A 16,438-nucleotide genomic window follows, 5' to 3' on the forward strand; every position below is an offset into this window, starting at 1 on the left:
CTATTCTGCCATGCTCCTGGAAGCCTCCTATGCTATTTTTTAAAAAATAAGTTTATTGAGATATCATCATGCACCATACAGTCCATCCAAAATATATGATCGATGGCTTACAGTATCATCACGTAGATGTGCATTCCTCATCATTTTGAGAACATTTGCATCATTCCAGAAAAAGAAAAAAAGAAAAAGAAACCCCCCTCACGCATTCTATACCCATTAACCTGTGCTCTCATTGGCCATAGTATTGCAATCTACCCAAATTATTTTTTACCCCTTATCCCCTCTACTATTTATTTTTTTGTCCTTATTTTTTTTTTACTCATCTGTCCATACTCTGGATAAAGGAGGCATCAGCCACAGGAATACAGGCTACTGGAATACAGTTCAACAGTTTCAGGTACTTCCTTCGAGTCACTCCAATCACTATAACTTAAAAAGGGGTATCTATATAATGCATAAAAATAATCTCCAGGATACCTCTTGACTCTTTGAAATCTCTCAGCCACTGAAACTTTGTTATGTCTCATTTCTCTCCTCCCCCGTTTGGTCAAGAAGGCTTTCTTAATCCCCTGATCCTGGATTCTGTCTCATCCCTGGGAGTCATGCCCCACATAGCAGGAGGGCGGTGGGTTCACCTGCCAAGTTGTCTTAGAGACAGAGGCCACATCTGAGCAACAAAAGAGGTCATCTGGGGGATGATTTTAGGCATAATTATCAGTAGGCTTAACCTCTCTTTTGAGGAATAAATTCCACAGGGGCAAGCCCTAAGATTGAGGGTTCAGCCTATTGAATTGGTTGTCCCCACTGCTTGTGAGAATATCCAGATTTCCCAGATGGGGAAGATTAACATTTTCTCCCCTGTTCCCAAAAGTGAATGTGCAAATATTTTTTTGTTTTCTGCCCAAATTAGTCTTGGATATATCAGGGCATCACAATAAGCTGTACAAACCAACAAGATCTCATTTCTTATTCAAGATTTCATATAATTATGGTGTTTGAATAAACTGGTCAACAAATTTAATTAGGTAATTAAGTTAAATTAGATAATGTGCTACCAATATATAAATTTTGCACCAAATGAACATCTCTTCCTTTGTTCTTACACAGGAGTTGAAGTTTTAAAATACAGACCATATCATCCATATCAGCTTCATTCATATCTCTAGTTGAAATCTGATCACTTTTTCAACTTAACACTTGTTGTATGGGGTAAATACTGACTTTCATAGCTTCAGAGTTCGAATTCTCAGTTTCAGGCATCACATGTATACCGGGATTTTCAGGGAATGACCAGATTATACACAAATCGCTCAGCATCTCAGAATTGAGAAATAACAGTCACAACTCTGAAATAGATGTGACTGCTGCAAGAGCTTACAATCTAGACTCTTTACAATAGGTCCCAATATGACTTGACCCCATGCCCTCAACTTCAATTCTCCAAGTTTGTGTATTATAGTTAGTACACATGAGGGAGGCATGATAATGTCTTTTTGTTTCTGATATTTCATTCAGCTTACTCTCCTCAAGGTTTATTCACCTAGTTGTATGCCTCACAACTTCATTCCTTCTTGTAGCCGCTCAGTAGTCCATTGTATCTACATACCACAGTCTCCCCTTCCATCCCTCAGTTGTTGTACCCTTAGGTCACCTCCATTCCTTGCAAGTCAGGAACACTGTTGCCATAAACTCCAGTGTGCAAATGTCCATTCATGTTCTTGCTCTCAGTTCCTCCAAGTATATACCCAGCAATGGGGTTGCAGGATCTTATAGCAACCCCAGCCCTAGTTCCCGTGGAACCACCACAGAGCCCTCCAGAGGGACTTCAGCACTCTGCTTACCAACCAACAGTGAATCCATACATCTCTTTCTCCACATTTTCTCCAGCATTTATACCTATCTCTGTTCCTTTTTAAACAGTTTTATTCTCACACCACGTTACCCAATCTAAGTAAAACATCAGTGGTTCCCGGTATAATCACAAAGCCATGCCTTTGTTATCACCATCTGTATGAGGACATTCCACAAGGAATCCCATACCTCTCCCCCACTTATTGACGTTTGGTTTTGATGTATTGCTTTTGTTACATTCAATGCAAGAATATTACAATGTTACTGTTGACTAAAGACCCTAGCTTGCAATGGTTGTATTTTTTCCCTGTATACCATCCCATTTTCAAGACCTTGCAATGTTGATGTCATTTGTTTGCTGTCATACAAAAACACTCTTATATTTGTACATTTAATCACCATCATTTTCAGCCCTATAAGATCATTGGCAGGTAACTGAGTCAGATAGAATTACCAAGAACTCTGTTTTGAGGTAATTTTTCCTATTTTATTTCCTTTAGACTAAAAATCAAAGACAAGTATAGATAAGTTAGAACTGTGCATATGTATGGCCATGAACAATTTTTTTTTTTACTGAAGCACTCCAAGGCAGAGAGTGACCTTTTTTTGATGAAGAATTCAATATTTTAAACAAAAACAAAAGCAGAGATAAAGTTAAATTTTATTGTAAATTTTATATCACTCAATGAATCTTAATTCTATTTTTTCTCTTTAAAAAGACCTATTGATTCTTTTTCTCTAATAAACTAGAGGATATTAAATTAGAAATAAAAAGTGATAAAATATTTAATATCATCTCTCTCCTAAATCCAATGGCCAACATTTACTACCTGACTTTTCCACTATCCACAACCATAGAAAGAGACGAAAATATTTTTAAAAAAGGGATGAAAGGAGAGATGGAGGGTAGGTGAATTGTGAAGTATATTCTTAACTATTAACTAAATGTACATGGAGGATGAAGAATAAAGTCTGTATAAATATAGGGCATCAAACTGTCACTGCAGAAGGAATTGCCAGCCACAATATTTAATCACCCAGACAGCATCTGAATTTAGCTCCCACTCTGTCACCTATTCTTCCTTGCTGCATAATATGCATGAATCTATAGGAGGGATAGAGAAGGAAGGAAGGAAAGAAGGAAGGGAACTACAGTGAGATAGACATAACCATTGTTAGAAAATATTAATATTTTCAACAATTAAGGTGTGCAGTCAATTATGCCATGCATTTTAATACTCGGAGAAGAGAAATAAAGAGAAAAAAGAACTATGTGGGAAAACATAATTATATAAATCATTGGATAAGGGGGAATGTCAATAGGGAAGAAATAGAAAAGTAAATAATGTGGTGAACAGGAGGTCAAGGATCTCAGCTCATATATTGTAGGATATTTGATACCTACAGTAACCAGGTTATTCGTGAAACTCTAGGTATAAGACTGTAAGTAACAAATAACTTGGGTATTGTGAAGGAGAAGAAAAAGGCAACTGTTAGTTAAATTGCATATCAAAATTTTGAAATTTGTAAAATTTCAAAATTTAAAAGTGGATATTCTGCAGAGACAACTGGACTAAGGATTTTATAGAGTAGATGAGGAAAGTTGGCAATCAATAACTCAGATTTTTTTCTCTCAGAGTTATTTACATCTCAAATTTTCAGAAGTTCTCTTGACATTAAGACTATTTTCATCATGGGATAGGAAGTAGGGGCTGGAAGCATAAGGCACCATTTAACAGTTGTGAGTTGATCAATCTGTATTTACTTAGAGAGTTGGGAGGGTTTTGATAGGTCAGTAGAAAATTTGCAGTCATTCAGCATCTTTCATAAAATATATTTGAACAATATTGTAATGACCGATGTGAACTTAAATTAATTTGGCTAAACAAAACTACATCACCAAGAAAATGATTGATGATCAATAAACTGAAGATGATGTACATGGGAGTAATTTTGTGGTCAATTAATTGATTGTGAGAAAGCCATATACATTCACCCATTACTGGTTTAGTATTGAAACACTTGATACTGTTGAGATTTAATTCTTTTCTCCAATATCAAATTATTTCCTTGTGATTTTTTATTACATCAATTGATGGTATTATGAATTCATTACATTCAATTTGCATTCTTTTAAATCTTTTTAATTTTGTGTACAAAGATGTTTCAATTTGCTAAAGTTGCTGGAATGAAATATACCAGAAATGGGTTGGCTTTTACAATGGGGATTTAAAAGTTTACAAATTTACAATTCTAAGGCTGTGAAAATGTCCATTTAGACATCAACAGGATGATACCTTCTCTGAAGAAAGTCTGATGGCATGTGGAGCTCCCCTGTTACATGGGAAGGCACATAGCAGCATCTGCTGATCCTTCTTTCTGAGGTTTCATTGTTTTCAGGTTCTGGCTCCTTCAGTTTCTATGGGTCTTTGCTGGCTTCTCCTGGGGCATTTCTCTCTGCAAAATTTCTCAGCTTTTCTGTCTCTTATCTCTTCTTAATTATGAACTGTTAGCCAAGGATCCTCAGGTGTTCATGGAAGTCTATAATATCATGGCACATTCTTCTGGGAATTCCAGAGCACTGAATATAGAATTAGCTAAGATCATCTAGTAACATAATTTAAAAAAGAATAAAAGAAAAGATAAAGATGGAGAGAGAGAGAAGCGAGCAAAAGAGAAAAAGAGAAAGAAAAAGCTATGTTTTTTAAAAAATGTAGATGATAATATTGTCTGTGAAATATTTTTCTTCATTCTACTTATCACTTGCACGCAATTCCCTATTTATTGCCTGTCTTTTTTTCAGGATATTATCTCTGTGAGTCCAAAGACTTGATACCTAGAACAGTACATCACATAGTATGTGCTCAATAAACATTTGTGGGATGAATCAAGTAATGGCAGTTGCTTAAATGCATTCCTTTCCACTCCTTATACTTCACTCTTTTCTGTTGCAATATAGCACTATAGCACTGTTCAGGTACTCTAGTCTATATTAGGTCATAGAGGTGACTGTGGGAATCATTTTCTTGCACCTGATCCTATAGGAGTGCATTTAATGATTCTCTATTATTATGCTATTTTTAGATGATTTTTGTTGTATAGCCTTTCCTCCCCCATTCTAGGTTTCTAAGTTTGTGGAGTAAAATTTCATCAATCCAGGCTCCACTCCTTCTCTTATAACCTAGAGACACTGCTTCCTCCTAATGGTATTTCTTCCTAGGAGTTTAAAGGTGAATCCCTGACCACTAAGTAAAAGTGTTGAAGTTTGAAGCTATGATGTACCCCAGAAAAGCCGTGTCTTTTAATCTTCATTCAGTATTGCTGGGTGGGATCTTTTTTATTGTTTCCATGGAGATATGACTTACCCAGTTGTGGGTGATAACTGTTGCTTAGGTGGTTTCCATGGAGATGTGTCTCCACCCATTCAAGGTGGGTCACTTACTGGAACCCTTTAAGAGGGAGCCATTTTGGAAAGGGCCAACAGAGCTGACAGAGTCACACAGCTAGAGATCTTTGGAGATGCAGAAGGAAAATGTAGGGAAGTCTTATGGAACGAGAAGAGTAAGCTAGTGGATATTGTGCCTTCCCAGCTGACAGAGGTGTTCTGGACCCAGCGGCCTAATTAGTCCTAACTGGTTTACTGGAGTCTTTGAGGGAGTTGACAGAGAGAGAAAGAGTTCAGAGCTGACACAGATAGAGATGGTTGGAGATACAGAAAGGAAATGCCCCTGGGGAAGCCGTTTGAAACAAGAAGCCAAAAGACCAGCAGATACCAGCTAGTAAATTTCAAGCTGACAGAGGTGTTCCAGACTTTGGCCTTTCTTGAGTCAAGGTATCCTTTTCTGGATGCCTTAGTTTGGACATTTTTATGGTCTTAGAACTGTAAACTTGTAACTCAGTAAATCCCCTTTATAAAAGTCATTCCATTTCTGGCATATTGCATTCTGACACCATTAGCAAACTAAAACATAGAGATCTGAGTTTTTTCATTCTTTTGGATAAAGACAGTAACCAAGCATAAAGTCCCCCCCAATTACCAGAGAGATTTACAATCAAATAAATGTGACAAATTGTGCTGTCAAGTGCTCTTACTTGAGGACTCATTATGGTTTACCATGAGAACACATATATACCAGATATGTCTGCCTCACTGTATAAAAAGGTGAGTGTGGTAGGGAGCAGTCCCAGTGTGACCTGCAGACCTTAGTGCCCTGAGCATATCTAAATATTTACTGGAGACAGTTGACACTGGTGGGCATCTTTTATGATATCCAACTCACACCCTGGTGGTATATCTGTCCCTGGCTGGGAGAGAACAGGGTTCCTGCACCGTGGCAGCACATGAACACGAGAGAGGGCTGCTGTGTGTAGAACATCTCCCATGGATTGAGACCCACTGACTTTGGGGAACTGATACCCACTGTAAAACGTCTCCCCACAGAGCATTTGTGAGTCATTATTTTGCTGGTGACCCTGACATCTGTCTTGGAGTGGGATGATATCTCTTTAGGTGTCTCTCCTTATGACTAACAGTGAGATTTCTTTCTATGCTTGCAATCTCTTTAGTGGGTGGCTGGTCACATTCTGGCTTAATGCTTATTCATAATAAAACTGTTTTTTTTTCTTCTATTTTTGGTGAGAGATGTTATGGATTGGCATGAGATTTTGTTTTTATCTTTCCCCAACAGAGGTTTGTGTGTCCTTTGGAGAGAGGAAGCATGCATATGGAAAGTTGGGTGGCCAAAGGGACAGCCTGTGGTACAGACTGCAAGTTAGTCCTTAACGTCCATCTTCCCTTTTTCCTCAGGAGCAGAACCCTCAAGTGTTGGCAGGTCATTGGCTGCTGACCTAAAGACAATTTCCCAGCTGCTACTGCTGCTATTATGGCCGGAAGGCTAAGTTCTGGCCAAGAGTATGTGAATAGAAGTGTTCGTTGCCTCTGCCGGACGATGCCCTTAGATGGGAGAATGGGAGTGCCCTTCTTTTCCCTTTTCCTCTTCCCTCCTGGCCAGAAGGAGGACATGTTCACTGGAGATGGAAAGATATCTTCAACCAGGAGGTAATATAGAAACCACATGTTAAGGATGGACATGTAAAAAGACGGAAGGAACTTGTCCTGATAATTGTGGAGCCTCTGTTTACTCATAGGCTGCTTATGCTTAAGGGAGAGAAAATTAACGTTTGCATTTATTTGGGTTTTACATCACTTGCAGGTCGGGCTAATCCTAAGGAATACACATTTGCCCCCAAATTTATATAGTCAGAAAAAACCCCAGCTTAGGAAGTTTTTACTGACCAAACAGATACATAGCAGCAACAACGAGACAGAGGGACCAACTTGAAGAGGAGGCAATAAGGATAGGTGAAAGGAAAGACTTGAGTTATTAATTGGTTTCAGTTTGACCGTGGTGTTTCCTTGTCTCTCAGATACCGCTTTATTTGAGTGACAGCACACGGTATATTGCTTGGGGCCTTGGGGGTGGGGGTACGGTGGTCCTGCTCTGCAACTTGACGGCAATGACACAGCAGGCACGGGACCCTGGTAAGGGCTGATCCTCCCCCAATGCTCTACTATTCTTGAACATTTTCACCAATGATATCGGTCATTAGCGAGCTTTTCTTTTTTCAACATCAGGCATACCTCGCATTTACAAACTGGCAAAGTAGGTTGATGCAGTGTTATAGGGCTACACATAAATAATTGAAATGGTACATAAATGCCACATAAAAGTAAAGTATTTTAAATAAGTTTGCAAGTTATCGGTCCAGTTATGATACCGTGTAACAAAATACGATATTGGTCATTTTACTTATAGATGTGCCGATTTTCTTTGTGTATTAAAAGTACTCGACATGCAGTCCATTATTCAAGTGAAATTATTATACGACATTGAAAAGTCTAATGCTAAAAGAGTAATATCAGAAGCATTGGAATGTCATAAACATTTCAAATATATATATGGAGATCAAAACATGATAAAATCCTTTGTTTCAAATAAAATCTTACTCAGAAGTGTGGTATCAGTGAAGCCACAGGTTGAGCCCTTCCTGGTGGAAGCCCTGCTGGGTGGGTGACCCCGGGCCCTGCTCACACAGCCTTTTCCCCAGGCCCAGCCTGGGCTCCCTTGGGACCTCAGGGAAATGCCCAGGGCTGCAATTAGACACAAACTTTTGGGGTTCTCTGATCCCCTTTAACATATGGGGTGACTCCAACCCAGAGGACAAGTTATGCTTTTTGAATTTTTCTGAGATTTCTTCTTTATCCGTTAGGCAGTAAGAATCTTTACTGAAATTGGGAATTTCAGGGGCTCTTTGTGTCATGGCTAGGGCTTCAGTTAGACAATGCTTTTTATATTACTCTTGAATTTGTTTGGTGGGTTTACTAGAAGGAGCCTGCAAGTGGGAGTGGGGCAGAGAAGGGAGAGGAGAGGTTTTAAGGGAAGTGATGGGGTTATTATCCTGAGTAATCAGATGAGAAATTTCCTTCTTCTTTTCCTTCTTCCATCAAGCCATACTTTTCAAACAGCTTAAAAAAAAACCCTCATATATCATAATATGAGTATATGTAAAAGATTTATTTAACTCACTAATGGGGGCACTATCAGGATAGGAGAGAATGGGATATTTGATAGAGAAAAAGAAAAGCCTGTAATCAGCTTATAAAATTAGAACCAAAACTGGTTAACATCCTACAGGACAATAAATCCCCAAACGTTGGCATTATCTTTTCTGCTAGACAGAAAATCATTTGCAATTTACCAATATTTTTCAAATAAACAACTAACTTAGAGTCTGGCCCTAATCAATAATAAATAGCAAGCCAAGCAGTACTATAATCCCTAGAGAGTCTGATGACCATAGGTGGGCTTGTCACACAAAGTCATACTAGGAGTCTTTGTGCCTTATTTACAAGTTTTGGTTATTAATTCTTTTTTCTTTTTTAAAATTTTTTTATTTTTTCGCATGGTCAGGCACTGGGAATCGAACCCGGGTCTCTGGCATGGCAGGCGAGAACTCTGCCTGCTGAGCCACCATGGCCCACCCTATTAATTCTTAATACCCTTTTCTTCCTAATTTCCAAACTTCTTTAATTTCTTCCCTGCTTTTTTTCTTTTAAAACCTATAGTCCTTTTAAAAATTGTTACAGATTCTGTTCTTGGGGATAGAACAGTGAAAAAGACATTTACCGGACTCTAACACTTTTCTCCAGCTGGTAGGGCAGCTGTACCTGCCACCAGTCTGGCTTTGGAGGTGCGTGAGGACAGCCTACCCTCAGGGGTTTCGCTACGCCATTCATTTGATGGGGGTATTCTGACAGCTCTCGCCTGATGGAAGAGGGAGCAGGAGTGTTACTTGTCGCTGATGACACAGATCCACCCCCAGTGAGTGGAGTTTATAAATAGACAGATTTTGGCTGCTGAAGAGGAAGACTTTTGCTCCCACTAAATAGCAGTGAGCGCCCCATCTCTGAGAGTCCTCAGGGGAAGGTTGGGCAGCTTTCCTTCTGTTAGTTATGCTAGATGGATGATCTTTCCTTCAGTGCAGCTTACACCTTTTCTGATCTAGATGCAATATTTAGAGTATTTCTGTTGATTTAATGATTTGGCTAGGTGTCACTTCCCACCCTCAATGAAAGCTATGTTTGCTCAATGTAGTGGCATCTGTTCCTCGATAACTGGGCCTGGTTTAGGGATTGGACAAACCACAAAGTGTCAGCCTCTAGAATTAGACCTGCTTACTGGGTTGGGGACGTGCTGGGGAAAGGCCATCGTTTCAGGCTAGGAGAAGACATCTACTTTGATGGAAGAAGGTGGTATCCTAGTGTTTTCTTGACAGACATTAGTACCGGCCCAGGCAATGGTTGGTGGGAATGCAAAGCAGCTGGGGCAGCAGCCGTCAGGTAGAAGACATAAGACCGGGTGCTCAGGGATGCGTGACGCCTGGCCATCCAGCAGACAGACAGAGGTCATCAGGAAGATCCACTGGCAGGTAGCAGGGCCTGACTGCCCTCAGGAGTAGGGCTTCAAGCCCTCAGTTGAGTGCATGCCAAGATCAAAACTGCATTTTAGAACCTGGAGGCTGGGATTCTGCACAGGTGTGGGGGACCAGAACTAAAGAGACGAAGGCAAAAGTCCAAAGTGTACATCTGGGGCAATGCGAGGATGTGATCTTAGGAAAGGCAGAGATTGTTCCTGATCTCTGGGGGTGAGGTAAGGGACCAGAGTGGAAAACCCACAGAAGCAACCTGACAGCAGTAGGGTGCAGATTCAGAGCATTCTCTTAACCGTAAGGAGTGTGATAAAGTGGTGAAAGCTACATTCTGGAATCAGACAGATTTGGGTTCAAGTCCTGGCTTCCTCTCTTGTAACATAGGTGATACTGGGCAAGTGTTGTAACCTCCCATGGCTCCGATTTCTCTAGGGGCATGGGGGTAGTCCTATCAGTGTTGCCCCCAGCGTTGTTTTCCTTGTCATGTAGTTGAGTTGAAGTTTATAAGCAATAGTCACGTGGCTTTTTACACTCCTTGGGGTTTGAAGCCAACTGAAGTGAACCCAGAATAGCTAGATGGATGGAGATGGATGTAGCCACATTGTCTGATAGCGGCGGTTAGAGAAGGCAGCTGGACCTGTGGCTGAACCAGGCTTTCTCCTATTTCCGCACTGAATTAAAATCCCGGAGCCTACCCTGGGAAGGGGGAAGAGGAAACAAAGAGAGATCCCTTTGTGAGTGCAGGGAGATCTTGAAAATACTAGGCCCAGAAAGGAGTGAGCTGGATTCCTCATTCCTTCTCCAACCTCACCAGTGAAATGAGTCACTCCTCTCTGGGTGTGAGTGAATAGAGAGAGGAGCCCGACACCTGGAAGGCGTCTCTCCTGCCTCCGCCCTCTGGGGCGAGTGCTGGTAGTTCCTTTCCTGGTACACCTTCTCATGGTGACTTCTTCCACAGCCAAGGTTTCAGCTACTGATTAAAATCTCCAAATTTTGATTTCTAGCTCATGGCTCTTTCATGGACTTCAGATAAATTTATCCAGATATTTACTATGGCTTTTTCTTTTTGGTTCCTTTTTACCTCTATATTGAAAGGAATTTTCAAAATACATATCCTAAAGTGTATTCGTTTTCCACTCTTCCCTGCCCCTTTACATTCCCAGCTCCTCAGCATTAGTCCCTGTGCTTTTTACAAACAAGGAAGAGCTGTTACTCCATTTTGTTAGAATGCAATTACACAACAAAGAACTTCCAAAGTATCTCTTGTGACAGACAGAAGAATGGTGACAGTTGCTCACTGTTTTTCCCTTTTCAGCCAGTAATTCTGTTAATTACTCTGTGTTTGATTACTCTTTGAACAAATAACTGGAAGTCATGAGCCAAATATAATGGTTACAGTTGTGTGAATTTCCTCATTGCTTTTACAGTTTATAAAATCTTCAGCCAACTTCAAGATGTTATTAGCTGCCTGAGACCCAGAAATTTCTCTGAACGCAAGAAAAGCAGAGTAAGATGAATTTATTATGAACCCACCTTTCTTTCCAGGTTTCTGATACACTCTTGTAAGATCTGAAGCAGAATATTTAATAGCATCACTGCTTGCTAGAATATCAGAAATTCTCCAAATAGGGAAGTTAAATATTGTCCCCTTTCTCCCCATTCCCCCAAGGAGACTTTGCAAAAACTTCTTTATTCACTCTCCAAATCTCTCTGTGCAACCCACTTTTTGTTTATGTTTTAGCTTCAACAGACTCAAAACTATAAGGCAGAACTTATTCCTGTAAAGTCTGTAGGTGTGAAGTCTGATTAAGCAGAAACACAGTGTGTTTTTTCAATATGCCACAACGTGTTCCTCTATCACTTTTCTGTTTTATTCATATCCTTCATATGCTTTATTATGGCTTGATTGGTGCTAGAAGTACACACACACACACGCACACACACACACTCACACACACAACCTGATTTGTATGTGAGTGCAGATGTGTTTGATAAATACCTGAAATAGGGCTTACGTGATTTGGGTATTCTTCCTTTTCATTAAGTTTTGAAATGGAAGAGTTGACATACTGTTTGTAATCTCCTTATCTGAAGTGAAGTACTCCCAAGAGGAAATAGGATTTTTTATTTTCCACAAAAGACCTGTACATTATATGCAATTTAAAGAGTAAAAATTAAATATGATTGTTAAAGATGATTTTGTTTAATGTAATGCATGTTGGAACACCAAACAATTCTACCAATATTAATCTTGGTTATCTATCCTTTTATTACTATTATTTAAAACTTTTAAAAATGTTTGTTGGCTCGAAAGTGATAAAATAGTCTTTCTAAATTCATCTAGCTAATGCACTCTCTTCATATTTGTCAATCTGTTTATTGAACTGTTTGAAAGGTCTTACTTATTTTAATACCAAAAGGAATGGACTTCACAATCATTAATCCTTGCAGAATTTATTCTTTCAACAGAATGCTTATGTGAGAGCTGGCAACGTTTCTGAATGACATGGCTTGTGTGTGTTGTTGTTGTTAGGCTGACTAGCTATGACGGTATCTATGAGATAATTGTCTTTGTCCGTGCAGAGGTTCAGCAAAACCAGAAATTGATGCTGACATCGATATTTAGCTAAAGGTTGAGGCTGAAGTCAAAGTTGAAGAGCAGATTCAAGACAGACAGGGAGTTCTTAGTTTTTATAGATTCCATAAGCTTGTGTCTTCCTCCTGCTCTCCATTCCCAGTACTGAACACTTGGGAGTTTTGTAAGTCCTAAAGGCCTGTTTCAGGTATTTAACAGAAACGGATTACATATAAACTAAGTATGTCTCTTTTGAGCACTTCTTATGGTACATCATGTATATACCTCTATTCTCCTGGAATATTTAAAGTGCATTTCTCTGTCCCTTATTTGTGTTGGTCTTTCTGGAAAGGTGAAATAATGAGGCATTATTAATATACTATCATCCTTCTCCAGCCTTAGGGACCCTAAGGGGTATATGTGTACTGGAGAAGAAAAAGTAAAAGCCAAGTAATTCTTTATTATTACCCAGGCCTTTAGTGAAATACTCCAGTAAGCTGGGCAGGATTGCCTGGAAAACTCTTCATAGTTCATTGATTCAATAAAATATTATTGAATCCTGATAAATTTATGTACCGAGTATAATTTTATATGATGGAGATATAGGAGTTGTCAAGCACAACAATCAGATAAGTAAGGAGATTGATTCTATTCAAACTATAGTAACAGGGGGAGCAGCCCAGATGTAAAGATCGGAATGTCTCAGCAGGTGGTTTTGACCAGACTTTCACAGGGAGCAGTGAGCCGGTTGCAGATGTGGTGATTTGCACCTACAGTTGTTTTGCAAACGAGGAAGTCTCAGTCAGTTACTGTAGCAAGAAATGCTTTTCACTGTGGCTATCTAGCTTTAGAGGGACAGACTGTTCTAATCTTAGCTAATCAATCATGGGGTAAAGAAGGCAGAAGTTGTAGGTTCTGATCTGGCCTTGCCAGAAGTTCAGACAAAAGGGTAAAGGTTTGAGCTTGGCCTTGTTAGGAGGAACAAAATAAAGATCCTGCCCTCCTATAGATTACATTCCAGTGAGGGAAGAGAGACAGTAAAAAACACACAAGCAAATGTATAAATACGGCTAAGTGCTTTGAAGAAAGGCAGAGTTAGATTGAATGTGATGTTTTCTTTATGATGGTTTGACCAGGGTGGACTTCTCTGAGGAGGTGACATTTAAGAAGTGAGCTGAAGGAACTGAAGGAGCAGCCACGTGGGTATCTAGGCAGGAGGAGCAGCAGATGTAAAACACCTGAGGCAGAGCATGCTTGCCTGTGTGAGGAACACCTCCACTGTAGGTGGAGGGCGGTGAGCAAGAGGGAAAGTGAGGGTGGCTAAGAACAGAGAGGTGGCTGGAGGCCAGATCACAGGGGGCCCTTGTGCAAGGTGGGAAGGCATTGGAGGTTTTTAAAGTGGTTTCTTCCTAAGCCAAGGCCATCCGTTAAGGCCTCTGATGAAATATCACACCCAAGATAACCAGCATAAAATGATCAGTGACACTCACTAGCAAAGACCTGTTTAAATTGTATTTTTCTGTCTACTCCTCACTGGCTCCAGTTGGTGTCCTGGAATTCAACCAACCAGAACCATATTTCTCCTCTATGGGCAAGAGTGAAGAAGGGGGTGGGGAGTGTTTACCTTTATTTTTTTCTCCTGTTATCCCATTGAGTTTAACAAATGTATGGTCAAGCCCTTGAAGGAGTAATAGTTAACACTTATTGGTCACTCACTATGTGCCAAGTACTGTTACAACTTACGTTTTAAATTAGCTTAATCCTTACAATTACCCTCTGAGTTAGGCACTGTTATTAAATAATTTTCACAAGATTTTCCAGAGGCCAAATTGGGATTCAAACCTGGACAGCCTGCCTTTATAGCTTGTGCTCTTTACTGCTGTGCTGATTTCAAAGGAGCTAGTGCTGTGGAAAATCAGTCATATCAGGTATATATTCACTGAGATCAAAGCAATTGACTATATGTCTTCTTTGATGTTGCCAGAGAAGCTCATGAAATGTGTCAAGGTAGAACTTAATTCAGTTAATTCCAAGGCAATACAAATGAAAGTTCACCTTTGCCTGTTGTCTCTTTCTGATTTTATATTTAGATGTTGTCTTACTCGGGTCACTGCACAGTTCTACAATGACCACCAGATGGCAGTATAACCCAACTTAATACAATGTTAATTAAAATAAAAATACCTTCTGTCGAAAATTTTGTTTTACTCCCATTTCCATGTCTCCACACAAAAACAACATCTCTCAATTGAATATTTTGTCTCTTGTTCCCACAGAGAAATAAACTGTCAAGAATATTTTTTCTCTTTTTCTCCACTACAATCACATGAGTCCTTCCTGGGGGACTGGATGGCTTCCCTGGCAGCTGTGGTGTGGCCTGGAATTCCACTAGTTGTGTTTTCATTTTTCAGTACTTACGTCAAGAGCTTTTGGTAAAATACATCCAATTACCAGGGAAATAAAATGTTTCATTTTTCAAAGCATTGCATTGAAATCATTAACATTATCTCAAATCCCCAGGGATTTACTGAGGCCTCCTTTTCCCTTTGGGAGGGGCTATATATGGAACTTAAAATTCGGATTTTTCTCCTTTCCTCGGGTTCCAGGAACCCTGGCCTCTCAGTGCTGAGATGGTGGCCACCACCGTGATCTTACATCACCTACAGCCGAATTCCCCGTTCAACAGTGTCGGCTTCTCCATTTCCTGAAGATAAATGAGAAGGTCCTGACATTTATGACTGCTATCCTAGCCTCCAAGGATGTTTTTTAGACCAGGAAAACCTAAGAATACGTTGGCCAAGCCATCTTTCTGCTGAGCAGAGTTCCCTAGGGAGATAAAGTTGCAAGAGTCAAGAAAAGCAAAGCTACGAGACTTTTGGTCCATAATTGACATAGTCCCTCAAGTTCACACCAGTTTGCCCTTTACTTTCCTGCCTTAACTCTCTCTGTCTTGTAGATTCTTATTCTCTTGTAGGGCTGTAAGGAGAGGTTGTTCATGACCCGCCCAGTGTATGTTCAAATGCAGAGCAGCTTTTACCATCCTCATTTTCAGACTTCCCCGTCACACACTGAAGAACTCAGGATTGCGTCGGGGTCATCCTCTCTACTGAGTCTTGATGTCATCATCCAATGGCCCTACCTACCCCTATTCGTCCTCTTATAGCTTTTTAGCTACTTCACTCTGGGAGGGCCCAAGCCATATCCTTTATCCTTTGTTGTACACTTTTACAACTTGCTACTTTGTAACCAGTTATTAAAAGTTATTGAATTAGATTGGTTGCACTATTTGGCTCTGAATTAGACATATCCAGTAAACTGGGTTACACCAATAATCTTAAAAGTGGGGTACGTGCCCAGGGGCATCAGACAGTTACAGAAAGTTAAAAAAGAGTACATTTCCAGATCCTCAATTCCTAAATTTATTTAGAACCAGTCAGTAATTTATGAGACTGAGTGGTTTTCTTTTCCAATCTCTCCATTCACAATTACCCTACTTCTTTTCTTTAAGAAGGAAAAGCATATCTCTCATCCATGCCAAACAGATGCATTACACTGATGGGTAAAATGCCTTAGGAAATCAAACAGTGGTATATTTGAAATATTGTGCTAATGTTAGGAAAGTGGGTGACTCTAATGATTTATAACCACTCCTTTTCTAAATCAAGTGGTTTCTAAATCTTTGCTAACTGATAGATCATTACTTTTTTGATAATATATGATTAAGTGATGCTCTTAAATGTATGACATAAATGGAGTTCAAGAATTGAGTGACATTGCAAAAACAAAAGTTTTCCATTTCTATCAACTAATGTATTTGAAAACATTTTCTCAATGCTTATAGTTATAAACAGAAAAACTGGAAATAGTATTGGTGCTGAACTCTATATCAATAAGTAATATTCATCCTGGGATACACAAACTAATTGGGAAAAAGTTCCATCTGTGAGATGCATTTTTAATAATATAGTTCTGTTTGATATTTGTTAAAATTTATAATTTACTCATATTATTTTGATCAATAAT

At 39.5% G+C, this 16,438-nt stretch overlaps 2 long non-coding RNA genes across 2 annotated transcripts in view; both read left to right on the top strand.

Annotated features, from left to right (window-relative positions):
* The window catches only part of LOC143689995 (uncharacterized), a 192,774-nt gene that overhangs the window by 17,418 nt on the left and 158,918 nt on the right, over window positions 1-16,438 (top strand). The gene's annotated exons all lie outside the window — the stretch shown is intronic.
* Window positions 11,167-16,438, top strand: part of LOC143689996 (uncharacterized) — a 31,017-nt gene continuing 25,745 nt past the window's right edge. Inside the window, exon 1 of the long non-coding RNA XR_013178987.1 lies at window positions 11,167-11,347. This is a non-coding gene — a long non-coding RNA (uncharacterized LOC143689996). The remainder of the gene's footprint in view (window positions 11,348-16,438) is intronic.

Source organism: Tamandua tetradactyla, chromosome 7, assembly GCF_023851605.1.
Source record: "Tamandua tetradactyla isolate mTamTet1 chromosome 7, mTamTet1.pri, whole genome shotgun sequence".
NCBI lineage: Eukaryota > Metazoa > Chordata > Mammalia > Pilosa > Myrmecophagidae > Tamandua > Tamandua tetradactyla.